A 17448-nucleotide genomic window follows, 5' to 3' on the forward strand; every position below is an offset into this window, starting at 1 on the left:
ATAATACAAAATACAGTGCTACTAATCCTCAGAACAATATAATCAACAAATATTGTGTATATTTAAAATAAATGTGTATTATCCAAAAAAATATATAAATATATGTCTCAAAAGTTCATGCATAAAGTGACCGATTGAAGAAAATCCAGCCGTATTCCACCCCAAGTGCATAGAAAGGTGAGTGCTCTCCACCACCAGTATCACAAGCCGCTCACCTCATAGACAAGTAAAATCAGCAGTTGTCCCCTCTGGGGATAATCAAGACACCCAGCACACTCTGGATACAAAGATCTCCTCAGGCAGAAAGACTCCTTAATGGGTTCCAAAGACCCCGATCATCTTACTCATCGGGTATATACATGCGATTTTATCGTTAGGGTGGACTTCCCCTTTAACTTAGAATAATGGTCCTAGAATTATTCTTCTCACTCTGACATGGGGGAAGCAAGACCAGAAACCAGAAGTGACGTTAAACCAGGATCTTACTAGGTAGGGGATATTCAGTGAACAGATGTTAACTGGTCTTTACCCAATGACACCAATCTTGTGCGTCCTAGGCCCGCAAGTTGGACAGCGGAGCACAGGATGCATGGCAAAAAAGGCCATGCTTCCTGGGGGGTCAATGAAAGCAATTGGGCAGTGTTAGAGCCTGCTGCCACCAAGGTATGCCATACACAATGGGTGCTTAACCTGTGGCCCTCCGGCAGTTGCAGAACTACAAGTCCCACGAGGCATTGCAAGGCTGACAGTTACAAGCATGACTCCCAAAGGCAAGAGGCATGATAGGACTTGTAGTGTGACAACAGCTGGAGGGCCACATGTCAAGCACCCATGCCAAACACTGATGTCAGTAAAGCCAAGCTCTTTTCAAAGCAAGAACACCTTCCTATCGTCTATAGCTGATTGCCGAAGCAACAAAAATTTTTTTTCTAAACGTCCTTTTTACTCACCTGAAGCTGCAGAGAGGGGACCAGTACCCAAGATGCTAATGTTCGGCCGAAACAATGCGGTCCCAGGAGAAGGAGACGAGTATTGAAGGCTCTATCTTGTTTTATGACAGGACAAGGTGTTTGTAGAACCTATCCAGGAGAAAGGCAAATTGATTACTATTTAGCGTTAAAATAAGATTTTTGCCCAGAGTTGAGCTTTAAGCTGGGATGTTAATCACATTTTACATTCAATGGAGTGACATTCTAATGACACTTCTAAAATGTCACAAATCAATGCAAACAAAAACTGCTAAAAAAATTACACACATCATTCTATAGATTAAACCATCCCCAATAAAAATAAAAGCATACATTAACCCATGTGCTTGCAAGAAGCCTAAATTATAAGCATAATGGAAGAAACAGTATGCATGTCAATGATTGCCCATGTTCACGTAACATAAGCTGTAATAAAAAACAAAAGGGAAACTGGTTTACTAATAATGCAAGCAAGTAAATTATCTTATCTTCCCGTAACATTTGTTTACCCTCAGGAATGGCATTACAACAGACCTGTAACATGAATGGGAATCTATGTATTATGTCTGTAGCCAAACTAGGTTTTACTAACACAGTAATTAGTGTGGTAGTCACTGGCTGGACAAAGTGTTACGCAAAATCTGAACAAAGCTTTGTGAAAAACCAATATGATGCGCATCTCAAAGATTTGTTTGGAGCTGGCCAGGTAGCACAAAGCTGAAAGGCGATTAACCAACAAAAAAGCAAACAAGGGATGCATGACAAATTACCACAGACATGTTTACCATTGCAACCTGAATATCCTTGCATCAATTTGCACACAAAAAGTAAATGCAGGAAATAAATGAAATGTTTCAGTGACTTAAGAGAAAGATAATGATGCAAACAAAAAGCGTTTACCAAAAAAAAAAAAAAAACAAAAAAAAAGGGAGACGATACAACTTGTGCAAGAACTTTGAGGGTGAAAAGGAGTCGTCAGTTTTTAACCACAAATGTAATTTTTCAACACTAAAGAAAAAAAAAGCCTACTACAGTATGTTTTTATGCTTTTATTATACAAGTCCCATTGTGAAAACTGCAGTAAGGTGCGGTTTTCAACGCAATTAGAGTGTTTAGTCAAATGAAAGCCAACATATGGTTAAGATTCTATAGGTTACTGCACACTAATGCTTTTGGTCCCACTGTAAAAGCTGAAGGAAGACACTGCTGTCCAAAAACTAATTTTAAGGCATACAGGCCCCCCCCCCCCCCCCCCAATTTTAAAAGCCGACCATTGTTTTCAACGTGCCTGTATACACAGTCACGTAAACATGCAATGCATGTAGAGAAGTAAAAAAAATGTATATATACACACGCACAGAAATATTTTATACACATATGTGTGCAAATACACACAGAATGTAATTTTGAAGAGGTTCAAATTCCAATCTGAGAGCTAGAATTTATTATACTTGTGTACATACAAATACGCACAAAATACATGCAAGAATTGTTGGCCAGGAATACAGACGTTCATACACCAGTACCTTATGCAAGTACCGTAAAGGAGACAAATGTTTGATAGATCTGCTAAAAAAATATCCCTTTCATAGGAAGTGTTTTTCGGCCAGGTTCACACTACAAAGGGGAGCTGCCAGAGTGCTTTACCGCTTCAGCAGCTGTCCATTGTTAGCTGTGGTATGGGGCAGTGTGGGGAGCGATTCAGCGCATCGTGACTCTTTTTTTTTTGTTTTGTACAAACTTTATGTGAAGTGTCTAAAATGTACACTTTATTCATGGCAGTGTGCAGTAGTGCGATGCGCTGTGCTGTTGTACAGTGCCATGCGATTCAGCATGGTGTGCTGCAATAAAATGCAGCATGTCTGCATTTTTGCACAGCCCTAGGCTGTGTTGCAGTCTGAATGGGATCACATAGGAAACAATTGTTTCCTGTGTGTCCTTGTGGTGACAGGCATTTTATAATGCAGTAAAATGTCTGTCACCGCATATAGTGTGAGTTCAGCCTTATGGTGTAGCATTCCTGCAAGAAGTTGTGTTTCTAAAAACTTTAAAAATTCATCAAACTCAACCAGCTTTTTTCTTTTTAAACGAAAAAACTGACTCCTGTTTGGGCTGCCTTACTGTAAAAGGTATAAGAGCCCTTTCACACTGAGCCGCCTTGGGCGTCGGCGGTAAAACGGCACTATTTTTAGCAGCGCTTTACCGTCGTTTTTGCGGCGCTATTCGACCGCTAGTGGGGCACTTTTAACCCCCGCTAGCGGCCGAAAAAGCATTAAAACTGCCGCAAAGTGCTGCTACAGCGGCGCTTTGCCGGAGGTGCTGCCCATTGATTTCAAATGGCAGGGGTGCTTTAGGTGAATTCACGGCTCCTAATGCACTCCAAAGAAGCTGCTGGCAGGACTTTTTCTGACGCCCTGCCAGCGCACCGCTCCAGTGTGAAAGCCCTCGGTTTGTTAGAGGACAGCATCACGAAGGCCAAGGAACGCACCATGGGGGTCAGCAGACTTTCTCCTGAAGTTGTGTTATAAATAAATATCCCAAGCTTTGAACATTTCAGGGAGTCAATACTTTGTAGAACCACCTTTCACTGCAATTACAGCTGCAAGTCTTTTTGAGGATATCTCTACCAGCTTTGTACATGTAGAGAGTGACATATTTGCCAATTCTTATTTGCGAAATAGATCAAGTTCTGGCAGATTGGAAGGAAACAGCAATTTTCAAGTCTTGAAACAGATTCTCAATTGGATTTAGGTCTGGACTTTGACTGGGCCATTCTAACACATGAATGTGCTTTGGTCTAAACCATTCCATTGTAGTGCTGGCTCTATGTTTAGGGTCGTTGTCCTGCGTCCCAGTCTTGAGTCTTTTGCAGACTCTACCAGGTTTTCTTCTAAAGACGGCTCTGTATTTGGCTCCATCCATCTTCCCATCAACTCTGACCTGCTTCCCTGTCCCTGCTGAAGAAAAGCATCCCCACAACATGATGCTTCCACCACCATGTTTCACAGGTGGGATGGTGTGTTTAGGGTGATGTGCTGTGTTAGTTTTCCACCACACATAGCGTTTGGCTTTTTGGCCATAAAGTTAATTTCGGTCTCATCTGACCTTCTGCCACATGTTTGCTGTGTCCCCCAGATGGATTCTCACAAACGTCTTATGGCTTTCTTCTTGCCACTCTTCCATAAAGGCCAGATTTGTGGCGTGCACGACTAATAGTTGTCCTGTGGACAGATTCTCCCCCCTCAGCTGTGGATCACTGCAGCTCCTCCAGAGTTACCATGAGCATCTTGGCTGTTTCTCTGATTGATGCTCTCCTTGTCTGGCCTGTCAGTTTAGGTGGACAGCCATGTCTTGGTAAGTTTGCATTTTCGGATGATGGATTGAACAGTGCTCCATGAGATGTTCAAAGCTTGGGATTTTTTTTTAGAACCTAACCCTGCTTTAAACTTCTCCACAATTTTATCCCTGACCTGCCTGGTGTGTTCCTTGGCTTTCATGAAGCGGTTTGTTCACTAAGGTTCTCTAACAAACCTCTGAGGGCTTCACAGAACAGCTGTATACAAATGCACGCCACACTTTTCAGATATTTATTTGTAAAAAAAATTTGAGAACCATTTAGCAATTTCCTTCCACTTCACAATTATGTGGCACTTTGTGTTGGTCTATCATATAAAATCCCAATAAAAATACATTTACTTTTTTGGTTGTAACATGACAAAATGTGGACAATTTCAAGGGGTAAGAACACTTTTTGAAGGCACTGTATTTCAATGAGGTTCAGATTTAAACTTTAGCCCCTGACCCAAAATAAGCACACATATGTTTGTCTAATCACTAACTACTACTACTAATCATTTTTTAACCACTTGCCAACCGGCTCATGCACATTTACGTCGGCAAAGTGGTTCGTTACTGAAAAACAATGTACTGGTACGTCGGCCCCTTTAAGAGCCATAGCAGGTCCGCGCTGCACAGCATGGGACCCGATGCGCATGGCCGGCGGGCGTAATCGCCACCGGCCACCCGCAATCGCGGGCACCAGAGCCAGAATGGGGATTTGTGTGTGTAAACACACAAATCCCTGTCCTGACAGGGAAGAAGAGACACATCTACTGTTTGTAGTAATTACAAACAGCGATATGTCTCCTCTCCCAGTCAGTCCCATCCCCCCACAGTAATAAACACTCACGAGGGAACACATTTGACCCCTTGATCGCCCCCTGTTAACCCCCTTCCCTGCCAGTGACATTTACACAGTAATCAGTACATTTTTATAGCACTGATAGCTGTATAAATGTCAATGGTCCCAAAAATGTGTCCAAAGTGTCCGATCTGTCCGCCGTAATGTCGCAGTAACGCTGAAAATCACAGATCACCGCCATTACTAGTAAAAAAAAAATATATATTTTATATATATATATATATATATATATATATATATATATATATATATATATATATGTGTATGCCATAAATCTTTCCCATAGTTTGTAATATAACTTTTGTGCAAACCAATCAATATACGCTTATTGCGATATTTTTTTTACCAAAAAATGTAGAAGAATATATATTGGCCTAAACTGAAGAAATTTGTTTTTTAAAAACATTTTTGGGGATATTTATTATAGCAAAAAACAAAAAAATAGGATTTTTTCTTCATACTTACCTGTAAAATCCTTTTCTGAGTTCATCATGGGACACAGAGTTAGGCTAATATTCATTACCTGCTGGGTTTTACTCCATCTCCAGGTGAATGGACACTGGTAGACCAAAGGTCTTTAGACAGGAAGTGATCCCCTATATAACCCCTCCAATACATGAAGTAATTCCGTTTTGTAGCAAGCACTGAATCCTCAAAAAGAGGAGAGGGACCTCTGTGTCCCATGATGTACTTAAGAAAAAGATTTTACAGGCAAGTATGACAAAAAAAAATCCTATTTTCTTTTTCATACAGCATGGGGCACAGAGTTAGGATTTGATTTCAGATATTCATTACCTACTGGGACGTGCCAGAGTAATAGCCTTGAGGGGAGGGAGACAACCTGCCAAACAATAGCCATCAGACCTTATACGGCAGCCCGCAGTACACTGCGTCCGAAATCCTCCGCTGCTTGAACATCCACTTCATAAATTTTTGTGAACATATGCACTGAAGACCAGGTAGCAGCCTTACAAACCTGATCCACAGATACCTGATGGCGAAAAGCCCAGGAGGTTCCTACACCTCCGGTAGAATGAGCTCTCACCCTAAAAGGAGGAGCTTTACGTTTCAGACCATAGGACTGAATGACCAATTCACAAACCCAATTGGCAATGGAAGCTTTGGAAGTTGCCTGCCCCTTCTTGGGTCCTTTTTGGTAAAACAAAAAAGGAGTCTGAGCCTCGGATGTCCACAGATCTAGACAAATGTCCCTTGACTGCGCGGACAACGTCCAAAGAATGCAGTCGTGTCTCTTCCGCCGAACGAGGCTGAATCAAAAAAGAAGGCAAAATAATGTCCTGATTTAAATGAAAGGCCGATACCACTTTTGGCAAAAAGGATGGAACAGGTCGTAACATGACCCTGTCGTGGTGAAGGATCAAGTATGCTTACCTGCACGAAAGGGTCGCCAACTTCGACACCCTTCTAGCCGAGGTGATGGCCATCAGGAAGGCTAGCTTGCATGACTGCGAGTCTAATGGAATTTCCTTGATAGGCTAAAATGGTTGTTTCTGTAACACAGACAGCACCAAGTTCAAGTCCCAAGGACACATAGGTGACCTAATGGGGGGGAAGCAAGTGAGTTGCCCCCTGCATAAAGGTTCGAATCCGTGAATCAGAGGCTAAAGGCCTTTGGAAGAATACTGATAGGGCCGAACTTGACCTCCGACTGTACTCAAAGCCAATTTGATTTCCACAGCTGACTGTAGAAAAGAGAATTCTCCCAATCACGTATTTCCGAGAATGCCATTTTTTTGGCTTCACACCAAGCAATATAAGTTTTCTAGACCTTATGATAGATCTACCCTAGTGAATGCTTTTCTAGCATTCACTAGGATAGACACCACTGGACCCCGAGATGTCACGGTCCTTTAACACCCTGGCTTCAATAGCATGCCGTAAAATTTAGAGACTGTAAATTGGGGTGGAACATAGGACCTTGAGACAGTAGATCGGGGTGACGTGGAAACGCCCATGGTCCGTCTATTGTCAGTCTCACAATCTCCAGGAACCAGGGCCGTTTGGGCCAGGCTGGTGCCACCAGAATGACTAGAACTCCCTCTCTCTGAATCCTGCGCAACAAATGTGGAAGGAGAGGGATCGGAGGAAAAGCATAAACCAGGGAGTACTAGCTTCATGGAACTACTAGAGCATCTGCTCCGATTGCCAGAGGATTTCTTGTTCGGGACACAAACTGCTGTAGCTTGTTGAACCTGGATGCCAATAGGTCGACCTCTGACCATCCCCAACATTGGCAAATTTCCTGGAACACCCCTGGGTGTTGGGACCAAACCCCCAGGCATATCTGCTGGCGGCTAAAATAATCTGCCTTCCAGTTCTCTACCCCCGTGATATGGACTGCCATTAGATTCGGCACATGTTCCTCTGCCCAGGCTAGTATGTGTTTCACCTCCTTCAGACCTGAACGACTCCTGGTACCGCCTTGGTGGTTTAAATAGGCCACTGCAGTGGCATTGTCGGATTGAACCCTGATAGGGCAGTCCTGAAGCTCCGCTGTCCAGGACCGTAGGGCTAGACGTACTGCACGTAATTCCAGGACGTTGATGGGCAGGATCTGTTCTATCCTTGACCATTTCCCCTGAGCTGTGAGCCCTTCTAGGGTCGCTCCCCAGCCAGAGACTGGCAAATGTAGTCAGTACACACCAAGTTACCAGGAGGAAGCATCTTCACTTTCGCAGGTTCTGATCCTGCAACCACCAGTTTAGGCCTCAAGCGTGCCTGAGGAGATAAGAACATTGGATAATCCAGGGCTTGTCCTCTCCTGTTCCAAGCCAACAACATGTCTTGTTGTAGAGGCCTGGAATGGAACTGGGCATAGGGCACCACCTCGAAGGAGGATACCATCCTCCCTAGAAAACTCATACAAAGCCAAATGGAGGGTTGTCTGTGCCCCTTATCTGACGCACCTAATCCTTCAGGGCACAGATCCTTGCAGGTGGCAAGAATACTCTTGCTTGGATCATATCTAGGATCAAATCTAAATAATTTAGACTTTGAACTGGTCTCAAGGTTGACTTTTCTGTATTTATGATCCAGCCTAAGCTTTCCAAATACCGTACTGTGCATGTTATGCTCTGCTCTAGAGCCTGTAGTGAGTGATCTCTGAGCAGGTCGTCCAGATCCCGAGCACCAGGATCTCTTGGGCCCTTAAAAGACCCAGTACTGGAGCTAGGACCTTTGTGAACACCCGGGGAGCTGTAACAAGCCCGAAGGGTAGAGCCACAAACTGAAAATGACATTCCTCTACTGCAAATCGCAAGAACCTCTGATAAGGATGAAAGATAGGTACGTGTAAATATGCATCCCTTATATCACTGGAGGTTAGAAAGTCTCCCATCTTGAGTGAGGCTACTACTGAGCGGACAGACTCCATCCGAAAGGACTGGATCAGTAGATACTGGTTCAGGGATCTTAGATCCAAAATGTGCCTCGTGTCCCCGTTTGGTTTTTGAACCGTAAATAGGTTAGAGTAAAACCCAGTGCCCCTTTCGGGCACCGGAACCTCTACAATGACTCCTTAATGCACTAAATAATGTAGTGTCTGAAGCGATAAGTCTCTATTTGGAGGATCCGAGGGAACGCTGGATCTTAAACTCTGAGGGGGAACCCCCCGCAACTACAGCTTGTAACCGCGGTATATAGTTGAGGTGACCCGCTCGTCCTGAACTACTGTTCACCAAAAGTCTGCAAAGTGCAGCAGCCTCGCCCCCACCCAAGGAGCAGGGGCGTCCCCTCAAAAGGAGGGCTTGGTGCTGGGTTTAGATGAATTTTGGACCTAGGGCTTTTTCTGGGCCTGGCCTTGCAGCTTGCCCCTGGCCCTAGGGCCCTGTTTGTGGTGGAACTGCCTTGGCGCTGACACATTTGAGGAAGCAGTCCCTGAGGTTTTAAAAGGAGGGACGCCTGGTGCTTTTCTTCACAAGAAGTAGAGAACTCTTCCCTCCGGCAATCTTTTGGATATATTTGTCCAAATGATCACCAAATAAACTTTCCCCATGAAAGGGGAAACCGTCCAATAACTTCTTACAAGGAAGCTCTGCTGGCCAGTTCTTAAGGTACAAAAAGTCTGCGCATATGTACAGACAAGAGAGCCAAACAAGAAACCTGCTGAATTGAATCCTCTAAGGTGTCAACAGCAAAACATCGCTCAAGGAATATCTGCCTTATTTTCAGGCAGACCATCCTCCTGGTTAGGCATGTCAGGCAGTCTGATCCTTTATGGACTGGCACATACCAATTGCTGCAACAGCTGGCTGAATAGCTGAACTGGCCAAAGAAAAGGAAGCCTTTAATAATGACTCCAATTTCTTGTCAACAGGGTCTTTTAAGCCCTGTGCGTTATTTACCGGACAAGTCAAGTTCTTGTTTAAGGAACAGACTGCTGCATCTACGGCTGACATGCTCCACTTCTTAACAAACTTTTCATCCATGGGATATAAAAGGGAAAACCTCTTAGGAGGAACAAAAATCCTGTCAGGATGTTCCCAATCAGCACACACCGCTTGTTCCAACAGAGGGTGTAGGGGAAAGCCTGTGTGGCCTGAAGAGGCCTCAGGAAACCCAAAGAGGACCAGGGAGACTCAGTAACCTCTGCAAGAGGCAACTTAAAGGCAGAATGAACCATTTCGGTAAGAGTCAGGATCAAAAGCTTCTGTGTTTGACAGGCAGACACCAACTGGATATCTTCTTGTCCAGATTGCTCGGAAGCAGACTCATCCGCCAGGCCATCCACAGAATCCTGAGCTTTAAGCTTTTCCCTATCCTCAACCCATTCCTGCTCCAGACTAGGGGAAGGGGATCTGTCACGCTTCTTGCCACCCTGCGGGATGGAGGCAATCATGCCAGCAATCCTGTGCTCTAACCCGGCTAGTGCTGAGGACAGTTCATCCTTAGTGATACAGGGTGAAGCAGCAGGGTTGACTGTAGGCACAATCCCAGATAGGCGCAGCGGCTCAGATTGCCTGGAAGCCCCTGGTCCTTCAGGGGATACAACACTAGGGATATGACTAGGTTCATCAGGAACTACTGATGACATAGGTGTGCTCTTCCCTGTAGTGTTAGTCCCGCTCCTCTTTTTTGAAGACATTTACTAGCCAAAAAAAGGAGTACCTGGGTGTAGTATTAACACACTTCAGAAGAGAGACCCTTTAATAGGGCTCACCAAGGCCCTATGCAACAATCCTACTAAGCACCTTTAGCCTGCCAAGCAACACCTGGTGATTCATGTGACCTGGGTAAAGAGAAATGAACCGCTGCAAGTGCCTGGTTCAGAGCCTGCTCTGTGTCCCACAGCTGCCTTCTGGAAGGCCTGCATGCTTGGCATACACAGCTTAAATAAGCTGGCTGTGCGCCAAAACGTTCTGCTCATGCGTGCGCACACACATGCGTGGCCCCGGCAAATGGGCGTGGCCGTATTCACGTATGACGCAAATCTTCGTGCACCCAAAGGCTACGGCGTATGTGCGGCGAAGTGATGTGCTCCGTGGCCGCCAAATAACTGCTGAGCCCAGCAGCGCTTTTGCACACCTTGCAAACACCCACAGCAACAGTGCCTTGGAAAAGTATTCACCCCCCTTGGCTTTTTACCTATTTTGTTGCATTACAGCCTTTAGTTCAATGTTTTTTTAATCTGAATTATATGTGATGGATCAGAACACAATAGTCTAAGTTGGTGAAGTAAAATTAGAAAAATATATAATAGATATAGATCTAAACTGATAATAGGCATGTGCGTATGTATTCACCCCCTTTGTTATGCAGCCCATAAAAAGCACTGGTGCAACCAATTACCTTCAGAAGTCACATAATTAGTGAAAAGATGCCATGCCCACCTGTGTGCAATCTAAGTGTCACATGATCTGTCATTACATATACACACCTTTTTGAAAGGCCCCAGAGGCTGCAACACCTAAGCAAGAGGCACCACTAACCAAACACTGCCATGAAGACCAAGGAACTCTCCAAACAAGTAAGGGACAATGTTGTTGAGAAGTACAAGTCAGGGTTAGGTTATAAAAAAATATCCAAATCTTTGATGATCCCTAGGAGCACCATCAAATCTATCATAACCAAATGGAAAGAACATGGCACAACAGCAAACCTGCCAAGAGAAGGCCGCACACCAAAACTCTTGGACCAGGCAAGGAGGGTATTAATCAGAGAGGCAGCACAGAGACCTAAGGTAACCCTGGAGGAGCTGCAGAGTTCCACAGCAGAGACTGGAGTATCTGTACATAGGACGACAATAAGCCGTACACTCCATAGAGTGGTCAGAGTTCAGGGAAAGATGGATGGTACTAAATACAAGAATATTCTTAAGCAAAACCTGTACCACTCTGTGTGTGATTTGAGGCTAGGATGGAGGTTCACCTTCCAGCAGGACAATAACCCCAAACACACTGCTAAAGCAACACTTGAGTGGTTTAAGGGGAAACGTGTAAATGTGTTGGAATGGCCTAGTCAAAGCCCAGATCTCATCCAATAGAAAATCTGTGGTCAGACTTAAAGATTGCTGTTCACAAGGGAAAATCATCCAACTTGAAGGAGCTGGAGAAAATCCCAGTGGTAAAATGTGGCAAGCTCCAGGCACAGGGCAGCTTAGAACTAAGAGCCCAATCTTCACCCTTCACGGTGGGTTCCTGTCACTTGAGGACCTTCAAGGACTGGGTACCCTTTTCATGTTTAGGGTCCACTCCCTTGGACCTGTACAGCACCCTGCAGGAATGGCTTAGCGGTGTAGTGTCCAGGATTCCACTTTGCAGGGTCCAGCGCCCGGAGGCCGCATTACAGGCAAAACCTTGCAGGATCTTGAGTCTTCTTTGAGAGGCTTGGGTACCATTTATCTAAGTATATAAAGCCTATGTCAAATGGATCTGATCGGTCAATCCCTTGATTCATTTAAGAACCATTTGTGGGACTAGAGACCTGGAGCTCAGAAAGCTCAAACAACCGTGCCATCCACCTTGCAGACACTTGTAAAAACTGAAGTATTTCCTGTATTGGAGGGGTTATATAGGGGATCACTTCTTGTCTAAAGAACTTTGGTCTACCAGTGTCCATTCACCTGGAGATGAAGTATAACCCAGCAGGTAATGAATATTAGCCATCCCATGATGTATGAAAAAGAAATATTTATTTTTCAAAATTGTTGCTCTTTTTTGTTTATAGCGCAAAAAATAAAAACCAGAGGTGATCAAATAAAAATAAAAGAAAGCTCTATTTGTGGGGAAAAAAAAGGACGTCAATTTTGTTTGGGTACAACGTTGCACGACCGCTCAATTGTCAGTTAAAGCAATGCAGTGCTGTATTGCAAAAATGGCCTGGTCATTAAGGGGGCTAATCTTCCGGTCTGTAAGTGGTTTAACAATAAACATGGTATACTTACCTGCTCTATGCAATGATTTTGCACAGAAAAGCCATGATCCTCCCCTGGCTCCTCCCCCTGCTGAGTGCCCCCATAGCAAGCTGCTTGCTATGGGGGTAATCGAGTGGGCTCGCTCCCAAAACGAGCTGTGTGTCCACTGACACACAGGGTGGCTCAGCTTGCCCCAGCTCCCTCCTCACTGGTTGCGATTAATAGCAGCAGAAATCAATAGCTCCCGCTGCTGCCTCTGAGCAAGTGAGGTGCATGACAACTTGTGGACTTATCTCTATTGCTTATAGCTGACATATTTATATAACTCCCTGAAGACAGTTGGCTGTAGTTCCAGGAGCCCAATGCTGGAACTTCTGGTCATCTTTAACAAGAGGGTCGCTCCGGCTGCTATGCCCGCCCCTCCCCTCTTCCTGCCCAACCACAGAAGCCTTCATATTATGTGAACTAATTCACAAAATACTAAGGCTTCTGTAAATGGGCAGCAGAGGGTATGGGTAGTCATAGCTGCTTTGTGTGCTTCTCTCCTCTCATAGCCCAGAGTGTATCCTCAACAGAGCCATAAACCTGTCAGATATGGCATGCACCTGAATGAACTCATCATGTGCCTACACTTTTTACAAAGTGGCTAAATTCCTGGAATATAGTTTCAGCAAGGTTCCCCTGAGGTCAGAAATGTATTTCAAGAGTGTTATTTCCTGTGTGTTAAAATGGTTGAGACAGGCTGCTAAAGGCCCTAGAAACTGATCCTGTAAAATGGACCCAAATATGTATAAAAGACAATTGTCAACATAATTATTCTTCAGTATACAGTGGGGACGGAAAGTATTCAGACCCCCTTAAATTTTTCACTCTGTTATATTGCAGCCATTTGCTAAAATCATTTAAGTTCATTTTGTTCCTCATTAATGTACACACAGCACCCCATATTGACAGAAAAACACAGAATTGTTGACATTTTTGCAGATTTATTAAAAAAGAAAAACTGAAATATCACACGGTCCTAAGTATTTAGACCTTTGCTCAGTATTCAGTAGAAGCACCCTTTTGATCTAATACAGCCATGAGTCTTTTTGGGAAAGTTGCAACAAGTTTTTCACACCTGGATTTGGGGATCCTCTGCCATTCCTCCTTGCAGATTCTCTCCAGTTCTGTCAGGTTGGATGGTAAACGTTGGTGGACAGCCATTTTTAGGTCTCTCCAGAGATGCTCAATTGGGTTTAAGTCAGGGCTGTGGCTGGGCCATTCAAGAACAGTCACGGAGTTGTTGTGAAGCCACTCCTTCGTTATTTTAGCTGTGTGCTTAGGGTCATTGTCTTATTGGAAGGTAAACCTTCAGCCCAGTCTGAAGTCCTGAGCACTCTGGAGGTTTTCATCCAGGACATCCCTGTACTTGGCTGCATTCATCTTTCTCTTGATTGCAACCAGTCGTCCTATTCCTGCAGCTGAAAAACACCCCCACAGCATGATGCTGCCACCACGCTTCACTGTTGGGACTGTATTGGACAGGTGATGAGCAGTGCCTGGTTTTCTCCACACATACCGCTTAGAATTAAGGCCAAAAAGTTCTATCTTGGTTTCATCAGACCAGTGAATCTCATTTCTCACCATCTTGGAGTCCTTCAGGTGTTTTTTTTTTAGCAAACTCCATGCGGGCTTTCATGTGTCTTGCACTGAGGAGAGGCTTCCGTCGGGTCACTCTGCCATAAAGCCCCGACTGGTGGAGGGCTGCAGTGATGGTTGACTTTCTACAACTTTCTCCCATCTCCAGACTGCATCTCTGGAGCTCAGCCACAGTGATCTTTGGGTTCTTCTTTACCTCTCTCACCAAGGCTCTTCTCCCCCGATAGCTCAGTTTGGCCGGACGGCCAGCTCTAGGAAGGGTTCTGGTCGTCCCAAATGTCTTCCATTTAAGGATTATGGAGGCCACTGTGCTCTTAGGAACCTTAAGTGCAGCAGAATTTTTTTTGTAACCTTGGCCAGATCTGGGCCTTGGCACAATTCTGTCTCTGAGCTCTTCAGGCAGTTCCTTTGACCTCATGATTCTCATTTGTTCTGACATGCACTGTGAGCTGTAAGGTCTTACATAGACAGGTGTGTGGCTTTCCTAATCAAGTCCAATCAGTATAATCAAACACAGCTGGACTCAAATGAAGGTGTAGAACCATCTCAAGGATGATCAGAAGAAATGGACAGCACCTGAGTTAAATATATGAGTGTCACAGCAAAGGGTCTGAATACTTAGGACCATGTGATATTTCAGTTTTTCTTTTTTAATAAATTGCAAAACTGTACAATTCTGTGTTTTTCTGTCAATATGGGGTGCTGTGTGTACATTAATAAGGAAAAAAAATGAACTTAAATGATTTTAGCAAATGGCTGCATTATAACAGAGTGAAAAATTTAAGGGGGTCTGAATACTTTCCGCCCCCACTGTACATATGAGAGCTATACACTAAATATACATACAATCATATCAATCGTACAAATCAAAGTTTCGAAATAAACAACAAAAAAAATCCCCAAATGATGCACAATAAAGAATATTTAAAAAAGTACTGGTGACAGATCTAGGACAGAAGAGCTTTAACAGAAAAAACAATATTCTATAGTGAAGCAACTGTATGTAATAAGTATAGTGAAAATGTAATTTTTTGTTTCTGACAGGTTTACTCACCAGTGCTCAATATGCAATGCAATGGATGCCTCATGTCTTTTGAACAAATGCAAATTCTTGCATTGTGCCTCACAAATGTCTACCAGTTCTGCAAAACAGCGATTATAAAATATTGTTGTGTGGGACTCATAATAAAGATGGAATGGTTAAAGCAACAATTTATCCTAGATTCCAATATGATTAAATGTCAGTGTCAAGCCAACAATGCCTGTGTTATGGAAATTACTTTTTGATCACGTTTGAAACCCTTTTTGGTCACATTTTCAAAGCTTTTTGAACAACTATGCTGTTGCCTATGAGTCATAACCTAGTAAAATTTAGGTTAACCTTATTAAAACATACAGAATTTCATATATGCCTAGATGTCTCCTCAGCCAATCCCCGTACAGCACCCAAGCATGCAATAAGGCAGACAGCAGGCTATTGGAACCAGAAACTGATTTTTGCAGCTGCAGATGTCTAGTACAATAAATTGTGTGCATAGTTTTTGAAGAGAGTAGGGAATGGTGAAAACCCCTATACATTTTTTTGTTGGCTGTGTCCACTGGCAGCTTTGTTCACACACTGTTGTACTTTACTTATATATGATCTATTGATGCAAATGTATCAGTACTACACAATACCGTATAGCGCAGAGGCCAACTCAACTGGATGTACGTTGAACAGACTGCTTAGTGGGCTATATCTATCCATCTAGTCTTCAAATTACAAAGCCCTGCCAGAAAGAAGAGCCAATTTTATGGCCGACTTTTCTCTACTGTACCCGGTAGAGAAAACTCAGTGCAGCCTCATCAGCGCACATCAGTGAAGGAGAAAAATTACTTATTTACAAAATTTTGTAACAGGAACTAAAAAAAACACCTTTTTTCAGTCTTTTTTCGTTTGTTTAGCAAAAAATAAACAGTGGTGATTAAATATCACCAAAAGAAAGCTCGGTCTCAAAAAATGTGTACAGATTTGTATGACCACACAATTGTCATTCAACGTGCGACAGCACTGAAAGCTGAAAATTGGCCTGGGCAGGAAGGGGGTGAAAGTGCCCTGTAGGGAAGTGGTTAAGAGAATCCCTTGTGCCCCCATTGGAAGATTTCCCCTCTATTACTTTTCTGTGTACAACCCAAAATTTGGGGATTTTATTTTACATTCTTTCAATGATAATGTTAAACAGGACAAATAGAGAGGGTGAATCTCCCTAACGGGGCACAGACAGCAATAAAAACTGAGAAGCCGCAAGCAGCCCCTATAGCCGGCTGCCCAGTTAGTATGCTGGGGCCAGGGACCGAAGCCCAGTAAAGAAACCGGCTGGGTGAGGACATCGCTGGATCTTGGGACAGGCGAATGTCCTTTTATTAAAAGTACGGTAAGCAGCTACAGTTTTTGTAGTAGCTGACTTACTAGACAACCGAACTTAATATAGAAGTGATCCGAGCAGCTCTACAGCCTCCCAATCAAGGCGCGAAGAGCAAGGCGCATGAGGACAAAGCAACAGGTTCACTTAATTGCTGCCCGCCCAAGCTGCACATACTTTCCCTAGTTCCCCTGTGACTTGGTAAAAAGATAAATACCTGACATATACTACTCTTCTTTCCATGGGACATCCCTAGGACTTGGCCACTATCAAATAGATCCAGTTGCAGCTTACCCCAGGGGAACCCTCTCTTTGCTCTTGGCAGCAAGAAAAAGGGGATGTTAATACTGTGCAGCCAGTGACTGCACCGTTTACATGAACCTTTTGATTCGCACTTCACGGGCAAAGCACGTGTTGACTAATAAAAAGGACCACAAAGGATACTCACCTTTAGATGTTGACTGAGCAACAAACAGGACTTCGCACTTTTAAAGCAGAGATAAGCATAGGTCTCAGAGACACTCTATACTATGCTCACATGAGTGTTTACATGGGCATAAGATGAACAGATCTTTTAGCATTCATTTAATCTATAATGGCTTGTGTATTAGGTATTTGGGATCTGCCATTTGTTTATGACTAGAAAGCACTCTGAAAGGATTTCAGGCACAGTGGTTTGTTTAAATTTGAATTGAATATTACAGTGCGGATATAGGGCGGAACTTTCAGTGGCTTTTCCCTTCAATTGCTTTGCATTTTTCTAGATGCAGACAATCCCATTCAGATGCATGCCCTGTTTCTTTTTGTCTTGTACTGCTTTCAATAAGAAAGCAGTACAAGCATAGCATCTATTTACAATGTTTT

At 43.7% G+C, this 17448-nt stretch overlaps 1 protein-coding gene across 2 annotated transcripts in view; it reads right to left on the bottom strand.

The window, feature by feature from the left end:
• Positions 1-17448, bottom strand: part of RMI1 (RecQ mediated genome instability 1) — a 53053-nt gene that overhangs the window by 21469 nt on the left and 14136 nt on the right. Inside the window, exons 2-3 of one of the 2 annotated variants that reach the window (XM_073633598.1) lie at positions 15237-15324; positions 951-1079 (exon numbers count right to left, since the gene is read on the bottom strand). The gene's annotated coding sequence lies outside the window, so the exon portion shown is untranslated. The remainder of the gene's footprint in view (positions 1-950; positions 1080-15236; positions 15325-17448) is intronic. The other variant, XM_073633588.1, reaches the window with a different exon arrangement.

The sequence above is a fragment of the Aquarana catesbeiana genome, linkage group LG01, assembly GCF_042186555.1.
Source record: "Aquarana catesbeiana isolate 2022-GZ linkage group LG01, ASM4218655v1, whole genome shotgun sequence".
Lineage (NCBI taxonomy): Eukaryota > Metazoa > Chordata > Amphibia > Anura > Ranidae > Aquarana > Aquarana catesbeiana.